This window comes from Mirounga leonina, unplaced genomic scaffold, assembly GCF_011800145.1.
Source record: "Mirounga leonina isolate KUSES-001 unplaced genomic scaffold, KU_Mleo_1.0 Mir_128, whole genome shotgun sequence".
Taxonomy (NCBI): Eukaryota; Metazoa; Chordata; class Mammalia; order Carnivora; family Phocidae; genus Mirounga; species Mirounga leonina.
Genome location: NW_023270320.1, coordinates 24,730,036 through 24,740,737, shown reverse-complemented (window position 1 = coordinate 24,740,737; position 10,702 = coordinate 24,730,036).

The window sequence follows — 10,702 nt, the reverse complement described above, 5'->3', positions numbered from 1 at the left end:
TAGGGGCGCCTGGGTGGCTCCGTCAGTTAAGCACCTGACTGTTGATTTCTGCTCAGGTCATGATCTCAGGGTCATGATCTCAGGGTGGTGAGATTGACCCTACGTTGGGCTCCATGCTCAGCAGGGAGTCTGCTTGAGATTCTCTCTCTCCCCCTCTCTCCCTTTCCCCTTACCCCCTGCCCCCCGTGCTCTCTCTATCTTCCTCAAATAAATAAAAAAATCTTTAAAAAACCATCATGCATTTATTTTAAACTACTTTGATATTGGAATTTTATTTACCTGGGAACTGTGACCTCCTATTGTGACCCTAATTTTCTAAATTTAGTTAATGAGCATATAACCTTATATGAACATGACTTCTGAGGGAGAAAGACCTTCTCGAAATATCCACCACCCATACAATATAAAGGCAGCAGGACCGTGGTCGACACGAAAGAAGGAATGCCACTGGATTGGGAGACACTATTTTTGTGCTTTGGAAATGGGGGCAGGGAATGAGAGGAATGTGGGAATTCATTTAAGTATGTCCTATCTCACTCCAGTGGTACTGGACAGACTCCAGAGCTGGACAAAGGAAGAAGCTTCTTTGGTGACAATGCCTTTCCGGCCTTGGGACTTCGGAGACTGGGAGAAAGTAAAAAGTCTCCCCTTGTGTGATGCTCTGCTTATATGTAATACCTCAGAGGCAGGCAGGAAGAATGTCCCTCTGCCTTGTTATTTCTCTAAAATTGCTGATGAAATAGATAACGTTACAGGCAACCCAAAGACAGAAGCAACTGATAAACATCAAATATTATGTGAGGCAACCTCAAATCTGATTTTGATATTATAGAGAAGACCTGGTGTCCCCAGAAGAGGAGAAAGCACAAAAACGAGTAGTTTCCCAGGGATTGCGGCGAGGCTAGGATTTCAGACAGAGAGGTGACTAAAGGAGCAGAGTAGCCAACCCCCACGGGCAAAGCGTAATGCTGCCTGTCAGTCCATCTAACAGTGGCTATACCAGTCCAGTAAGTCAGCTGTCCCCAACGTGGGGGCTGCAAAGTGCTGAGGAACCAAAGGGTAATTTCTACAGGGAGTCCATAAAACCATATCTCAATTACACATGTTCATAGATGATTTTATGTGTATGTATATATACATATATATGCACATATATATGCACAATATGCATGTATGTATTATATATACATATACATGTGTATATAAAACAATATTTTAATCTATATAGAAGCTACCTAAATATACTATTGACTTCAGTATTTTTTCTCAATCAAGAGATACTAAAAGTTATACTATTTTTATTACAGAGGTCTGCAAAATATTTTGTCTCTGAAAAATGACTTTTTTGCAAATATGTTAACTCCAGAGCCAAAGGGTGTTCCAGTCCTCAAGCATAACAGTATTCCCTTTCTGAAGTATAATGATATACCAGTTAAAATAGCTAACATTTACATTTGGATTAGGTTTTAACTTGTTCTGTCTTTTTGTATGTGTGTATGTGTACTAAGTAATGACCCCATATTAATTTCCAAGTCAAAGACCACATGCGCAAGACAAATAGTGTTGTCAGGGCTCTTCAAACAAAAATAAAAATGAGCGTTCTCTGCTGTCATAAGAATAAACACAAACTCTTCTGGGCCCAGCAGAGAGGGAATGACCCTCCACCTCTTTCCCATCTTCTGTTTGAACCCAAGGCGGCGGTCCGGGGTACTCTAGGGAAGGGCTTAATTTGGGGCAAGTTATATGTCCTCTCCACTCCCACTTGTACTCGGGTGAAAACAGTAAATATCAGTAAATATCAGAAAAAAGTAAATATCAAAGTTATCCTAGAAAAAAAATACGGGGCGCCTGGGTGGATCAGTTGATTAAGCGTCTGTCTTTGGCTCTGGTCATGATCCCGGGGTCCTGGGATTGAGACCTGCATCTGGCTCCCTGCTCAGCGGGGAGCCTGCTTCTCCCTCTCCCACTCCCCCTGCTTGTGTTCCCTCTCTCGCTGTGCCAAATAAATAAATAAATAATCTTAAAAAAATAGGAGTGATTAAAAATGCTCAATTATCTCTAAGTAAGGAAGGTGTGTGGAGAGGAAAGTGGAAGTCTATCCTCGGCAATGATGATAACTGAGTTGTGGATTGTAGGCATTATCGGCAAGCAAATTCTATGGAGGAAGTCGGCACCCAAGGCAGATAGGAGAAATTCAGCTTGGTTTCTGGCCAGTGTTCACAGGCAGGGTATGTAAGCTACATAAGCTATATGAATGCTAGAAATTATTGCTGTTCACCTTTGTAAGCATGGTTGGTTTTACACATCTCCAGATTTAATATGCCACTTCATCCACAAATGAAACAACTTTTGTTATTTATTTATCAATTGTTTATTTGAAAGAGCCCTTAACAGACATTGGGAAGTTAATTATTGATATTTGGGTTTTTTCCCCTAAGGTTTTATTTATTTATTTATTTATTTATTTATTTATTTATTTATTTGAATGAGAGAGAGAGAGAGAATGCCCATGAGCTGGGGGGGGGGGGGGGGGGAAGACAAGCAGTCTCTGTGCTGAGTGTGGACCCCATTGCAGGACCTGATCCCACAATCCTGAGGTCGTGACCTGAGCTGAAACCAAGAGTCCAAAACACAACTGACTGAGCCACTCAGGCACCCCAATTACTGATATTTGTGATGATACCTGAGTCCAAACCAGAAAATTTAACATTATTTTTAGCAGGACTATAAATTTGGTATAAAATGAGTATATACTGAAGTTACTTGTAAATTTGTCACCCATAAAACATGGCTTAAGAAGATATCTAATGTAGCACTCTATAAAGAAATAACCATTGGGACATCTGGGTGGTTCAGTGGGTTAAGTTTTGCCTTCCACTCCAGTCATGATCCTCGGGTCCTGAGATCGAGCCGCATCGGGCTCCCTGCTCAGTGGGGAGTCTGCTTCTCCCTCTCTCTCTGCCCCTCCCTGCAACTTGTGCTCTCCCTTGTGCTCTCTCTCGTGCTTGCTCTCTAGTGCGCACTCGTGCTCTCTCTCAAATAAATAAATAAATAAAATCTTAAAAAAGAAATACTATTAATGAAAAATGAATGCAATTTTCCCATTCTTCATACAATTCTATAGGTATCTTGGACTATATGCATGAATCTGGTATATATGAATATGCTACTGTTATATCTATATCTATGTAAAAAGGCAAAGGTCTTTCTTCTAGTACATGATTTTGCTCATTGCATCCCAAATTCCCACTTGAGAGAAATAATATTTATGGGGAATTTTTGTTTATGTTATTGTTTTTCTAGTAATTTCATTTTTGCCTATTCTTATTTTTTGATAGTTGATATTTTATTTAAAATGATATATTATCGGGCGCCTGGGTGGCTCAGTTGGTTAAACGACTGCCTTCGGCTCAGGTCATGATCCTCGAGTCCCAGGATCGAGTCCCGCATCGGGCTCCCTGCTCAGCAGGGAGTCTGCTTCTCCCTCTGACCCTCCCCCCCCCATGTGCTCTCTCTCTCTCTCTCTCAAATAAATAAATAAAATCTTTAAAAAAAATAAAATAAAATTATATATTATCTGTCCATAGTACGTGGTATTAAGCCACCTCAGTTCTTTAGTGGAAAAATGCAGGAGATAGAGATGAAGACATGCTATAGATATAGGAATGGACTGAAGCTAGACTCTCTCTTCCTCTTCCTCTCTGCATGTCTTTAAATTGTACAATTTAGTTTAACTCCTTTCAAGTCTTTTCCTTATATAAAGATACCTTCAGTTTTCAAAGTCGCTAGGTCTATGCTCTCTCTTGATGACACATAACCACATACATACAAATGCTTTCCTTTAAGGGGATTGAAACCATCTGAGAACTCTGTTCTTAACATAGCTAATTATAAAATTTAATTAAATATTTAGGGAAATTTGAGAGCTAACGGTGGAGAACTACCTTAGGAGATCAGCAGGCTGAGAAATGTTTACTTCTTCACACGTTTTCATGCCCATTCTCCTGAAACAAATACATCCAAAAGGATACTGCTTTGCTTTTTGTTGTTGTTGTTGAGCTGCTAAACTGTAAACCTTAGAAAGGACTTGCTGGAAAATGAGTCTGTCTGCCGAGGAAAGCCAGAGAAGCCATCAAGAGGATGGTGTAGGAATCATTCTCAAGCTCTATTAATAGTCTTTCCCTCAGGAGGCAAGTGTTTAGCCTTCTGAAATCCAGTGACCCCTTCACCAAATGGATTTTGGTAAATATTTCAAAAAACTAGGAGAAACTTTTAGTAAAGTGAGTTGCGCCCAGGAGAGTAAAATAGAGGAGCCCTACTTTGGGCACAATGACAGAATCTCATTTTATCAAGACGAAAGATAGAAATGGTGGGCAACGAAACACTGAGGCGTGAGGCTCTGAAACATCCCTGAATAAATATACAAAATAAATAAATTTATGTATCAGTTCCCCCTTCCTATTCCTCTACCGTCCTCCCTCTATATAAGTAAATTTAAGTCAATACATTAAAAGTCTTTCAAGCAATGCTTTATCATCTCATCACTATATAGCCAAAGATTCTGAGGAACTTTTGAGGGCTTGTGGTGGGATGCTGTTTCACTGCCACTTGGCTTAATAAATACAGCTTATAAAAACTTTGATCATGGCGGGGCCTGGGTGGCTCAGTCGGTTAAGCATCTGCCTTCGGCTCAGGTCATGATCTCAGGCTCCTGGGATCGAGCCCCTCATCTGGCTCCCTGCTTAATGGGGAGTCTGCTTCTCCCTCTCCCTCTGCCCCTCCACCCCACTCGTGTACACTCTCTCTCTCTCAAATAAGTAAATAAAATCTTAAAAAAAAAACTTTAATCATTAACTCCAAAAATAGAGAGGCATGCGATGAAATGTGAACTCCCAGCCATACTTTGCCCACTCAGTTTTTCTGCTGCATTTCTGTTTCTGTTAGTCAACGTTCATTGATTCAACACCATACCTGGCTGGGTATCTAACACTGTTCAAGATATAATGACAGAAAAAAAAAAGAGAGAGAGATATAATGACAGGAAATTTTAAGACACACCTGATTTATATTTCAGTCTAAATTCCCGCTGGACCAATTTGGCTCTCTAACTGTGCTCTTCCCCACCACTGACCCTGTCTTCTGCAATATGAACAATACTACCAAACATAGCAGTGGAAGATGACTGTTACCGTAACTCATGTGTTTATGAAGTACTGTGATACTAATTGAAGATAAGGGCCTGGCTACACCCTTCTTCATTTTCAATGTGTGATTTGGATCTCGTACTGAAAAGAAATGATGGAGAAGCTTAGTCAATCCTTAGAATACTGTTTTACAAAATTTCTCACTCCATCTGATGCTCTCCAGTCCCATTAATACTGCAAATTCTGGAGTCTTTTAAATTTCCCATTCCTCTACTCTCCTTCCCCCTTTATCCTTCCCTCCCTCTCCTTTCCCTTACATTCTAGAACACAGATAGAACTTTAAAATCATGGCTCCTGGTATGAAACTTTCATTGTATAACCTAAATCCTGTGTGTGTGTGTGTGTGTGTGTAAAGATATAGATAGATATCACAGTCAAAATTATACTATTAATGAAAAATAAAATACTCATTAACAGTTCTTCGACTTCAGTAAATCATAATTTAACATTATCCAAATGCCCTTCCCTTTATTCAGATGCATGGTTTCACTTAGAAGGACTCATTTCTGGGGCACCTGGGTGGCTCAGTGGGTTAAGCATCTGCCTTCTGCTCAGGTTATGATCCTGGGGTCCTGGGATAGAGCCTGGCATGGGGCTCCCTGCTCAGCAGGGAGGCTGGTTCTCCCTCTCCCTCAGCCCCTCCCCTGGCTCATGCTCTCTCTCTTGCTCACTCTTTCAAATAAATAAATAAAATCTTAAAAAAAAAAAGGACTCATTTCATACATACAAGGTAGTATTTGATTTTTTAAAAAATGTTCTGTGGAGAATACTAAAACTATTACATATTAAGTCATTTAATATTCAGAATTATTCCACAAAGAAGGCATTAATAATTTCCACTTTATCTGTTCAAAAATAAAGACTCCAGAATCAGTTAAGTAGCTTGTCCAAGTTTACAGGTGCTAAATAGCAAAGGATTCAACTCAAGTTTATGGCCTTTCTACTATGCTTCATTTTCTCTATGTCTCATAACATAAGCTTATCTCGTATCTCTGGTAAAAACTGCCCAAGAGACTCCACAGCTGTGATCATATTTTAAGAATAATTTAATTATGGGGTACCTGAGTGGCTCAGTCGGTTGGGTGTCCGACTCTTGATTTCGGATCAGGGTCATGATCTCAGCGTAGTGAGATGGAGCCCTGTGTGGGGCTCTGTGTTGAGCATGGAGCCTGCTTGGGATCTCCTTCCCCCTCTGCCCCTGCCCCTGCTGATGCATGCACGTGCTCTCTCTCTCTCAGAGAATATTTTTAAAAAGAAATGTAATTATTTCACTTACATTTTTCATTTTATGTATGCACAAAATGCAAAAAACTACATATGATAAAATTTATGTTGAAATACCCTAAAAAAATCCTTCAGTATGTGTTATTGCTTAATTAGCAGTGCTTCTTTCTTTTCTCGGTGATGTGTTTTATAAAAGATGGCATCTTAGAGGTGATAAAATATGGGTAATTTATTTAGAGTGCCTTTGATTATTGGACAATCCTGTTATTTGCAGATGTTTGCTATTAAAGATAAATAGTGCTTAAATAAACCTCCTTATATTTTTATAGTTTCTTTCTTTTGTACTGTATTCATGAGAAAATACACAGAGGGAGGATTATAGGATAAGAAGAAATGAGTATTTTTATAGTTCTTTTGTTAATAAAATCAAATTACACTGCTACCAGCACAGTATTCCAGTTTTCCAATGGAATCAACATGTTATTAACACTTCAAAATATTTTTAATGTAAAAGATTAGAGTACGTAATTGTTTTAATCAGCATTGCTCTGATGACAACTAAAGTTGTATATTTACCTACATGCTTATTGGCCAATCACATTTTCTCTTGTTAAAATAGTCTTGTTTCTCTTCCTTATTTATTGATCTTTCGATATGAAGAGTTGTACTGGCAATTTGTATGCTTCTGTATATATTTTTGATAGAAATCTTTTATCTGTTATATATCTATAAATATGATCTAGTCTATTTTACTTTCTATTTTTGTTTCTATTCCCCTGTTTTGAAATTATAAAATTTTAGATAAACGTCTTTGTGATTTCTTCTATTTTTGCAAAGTTTGATAAGTATGAAGTTTGGTTTTTAAGATTTATTAATTTGAAACTTGCTATAGGTATGAAATATAAATCTAAATGATTTGTTTTTCAAATAGCTAATTTTATATCTTATTTATTTATGCAATTTTAAAAAAGATTTTACTATTTATTTGACAGAGAGAGCATGAGCACGGGGAGGGGGAGGGGCAGAGGGAGAGGGAGAAGCAGGCTCCCGGAGGAGCAGGGAGCCAGACGCTGGGCTGGATCCCAGGACCCTGGGATCATGACCTGAGCCGAAGGCAGACGCTTAACCGACTGAGCCACCCAGGCACCCCTGTATCCTATTTATTAAATAGTCCTTTCATTAAGTTGTTTTTCTCTCCCTAATTGTTTTGAGATACTATATATACCATATATTCTTTTATATGTATTATAAATTATAAATTGACCCTTTTCATTTGTTACAAAATATGCCCTGCCTTTCTCCATAAAGGATTTTGTGCATTAAAAATATGACAAAAGAGCATGAAATTGAAATAGATTTAGGGAAAGGGAAACTATAACAAATAAGCAAAAAAAAACAAGCCAAGGGTGGGAATAAAATGAAGCCACGAATGAAGCTAGACTGTATATCAGAATCTTCTCGCAGGTGCTGTGGGCAGGTGACAAACTGGGCTCAGCTTTGTAGTAGCCAGTGCAAAAAAGAGATCCTTATCAGTTACACAGTTTCCAGTGTCCTGGAGACGGAAACAGCATAGCTGTTTAGAAGTTATGCAGATAGTCCATGTGCTGAGCTCAGGGTGGGCATTTCTGCTCCGGGTCCACATAATGAAGGGATTCTAGGATGGACAATAGCCTGACAACTGATGTGACAGTGATTCCATGAGGCTCAGTATAAGCTTGTGGCTCCCAACAAGACTAAAAAGCAAATCCAGGGTGATGCTTTCAGGCAGTCTTATTTATCTTGTTCATTGTTGCACCCTCACTGTTTGGCACAGTCTTGACACATAGTAAATGCTTAGTGAGTATTTCCTGAGTGAATGAAAGAGTATAAGGTAGAGCGGCACCACCCACAGAATTTACTTCCTACGAAATGCTTACAGTGTGGCGTACCACATAGCTGGTTCCGTAAAGTCCCCTGTATCTCAGCACTTCAGGGATCTGGGAATAAGTTTAACAGCCTTTAGTGGAAGCTGGGGGGGAGTGGGGGTGCATGGCAAATATGTACTAAAATCACATTGTTTAATTTATTGTTGCTCTATAATACATGTTTTGAAGTCTGTCGGGGCTAATCCTCTTTCATTTTCTACTCTCCAAATACTTTTCCTTATTATTTCATGTCACCCTTTAAGTTCGATCAGACTAAAATGGTCTGTTCTATTATTATCTCCACGTGTGGTATCCTTAAGTCTTGCTTTGCCAGGGCAGTCCAGTTTCCGCCCATTGTCCCAGCATAGTATTTCGTTCTCGAGAGTGTCCATATTTGGATGATCAATTATGTGGTCACCCTACTTATATATTTCTCAATTCTACCCTTTTTATCCATTCCCACTGCTATCACCATAGTCTGAACTTGTCCCCCACCAACTGGCCATACAGGCCCCCTACTTATTCCATCCATTCTCCTCCTGCTTTCATTCTTGCCCTGCCCCCACCCATTCTCTACCCTGCAGCCCTCATGGACGCCCCTTTTGTGCTTTAAGTATTTAAAAGCATGGATCCCGAATAAATTAACTAGTAAATTCTCATACATTTCCCCCCAAAGCGTTTTATATTTATTTTGTCAGATTTCAAGAAAAATGTTCTTTGAGATTGTTGCTTAATTGGTTTGGATATTAGTATACTTGGTATACTGTTCTCAATCATTTGATGATTCTTATTGTATTTAATGAAGAATTGTTTCCCTTTCCCCCAAAACTTAACCTTTCCATTTTATGGAGGACTCAGAAGCCTATACAGCAAGTCTATAGTGAGAGCTATGTTGTTTGTGAACTTCACTGTGAGGATACATTAAGAATAAGAGCCTTGATTTTCAACCTTCAATCCTAGATCAAAGGATCGATCACTCCCTGTGGCAAATTGTTGGTGTGCTCCTTATATACTTTACCATAGAGCTAACATAGTGTAATACTTTTATTCTTAAAAGCCTTCCACCTAAACTCATTTTCATTCTCACAGCATGTCTACTGGGCAGGTATTTTATCCTGAAAAAAACAGTTGAGAAAGATGAAGAGCATAGGTATTGGTCAAGCAATACAAGTGTAATAGAAGTGAGTGTAGAACATTTTGTCTCATTTCCAAGTCCCATTCACTTAATTTCTTTACGAGGCAGAACAAATTAATAAGGAAATAAAATTTGACATTATTAACAATATAAAGTTATCTTCTTAATTTTTGAAAAGACTTTTGTCACTCTTTTGAAGAGCTGGGTTTGTTTTTACTTGGAGATTCAGTGTATCAATGCAGGAAAATTGGTAGTCCGTAACATGGGTATGAAAATATTTTATATACTTTTCTCATTTGGGGTAAGGAAGAAGGTGATTTAAGTAGGACAAATTCTCTAGGTTATGCTAAAGTAGAATGTTAAAATATAAGTGCCATTCATATATCCTAATAGTCAGGAAGGACGTTATGTACTGTTATAGAATATAAGTAGTCTGCAATGCAGTTTAGTTGATATACTTTACAGATACTCAGAGACGGATCCTCTCCATCCCGTTTCCACCTGGTCAAAATAGAAAAGAAGGGAGAGTACAAAATGAGAAACCAAACCTAGATTGGAAAAACATCATTGCCCCTAGGATCCTGGTAGCTGTTCTTTTAAATCCTCCATTTCAGCATGCTGAGTATAAAGAAAAATAAACTTATATTTTTTGATGTGGAGAATATCAAGGAAAAATTTGATCCACTGTCTAAGCCCTTGCTTGCATGAACAACTTGAAATGTTAGAAAACAAACAGAAGCATTAAGTCCTAACCTTTCAGTATTGAATGTTACCAAATAAATAGCCGGCTACTGCTGACATTAACACCTATTATTGTGCTGCATTAGTTTTATGGACACAATAAACCCTCCCGGATGATGAACATTTTGTAATTCAGAGAATGACTCATGGAAAATATAGTTTTCATTTGTTAAAGTGCTGTAGGATTGAATTTAGAAATGTCTTGCTGTGTTGAAATTGATTCCATTTGAACGGCAATCCAAAAGCTCCAATAAACTTTAAAAATGTACAAGTATGCTTTGCTTCTTTCATACATTTGGGAAAACAGAAGCAAACAAATATAATAATGTTCCTGGGACCCACTGCACCGTTATATACTGTTACATAAATTCGCATTATATAAAACAGTCATGATTATCACATCTATTTATGGAATAAACATAAACCAAACTAAATCAGTTTTTAAAAGACGTGAAATGGCATTCAACAAAACATTATAATTGAGGTTCGTTCTG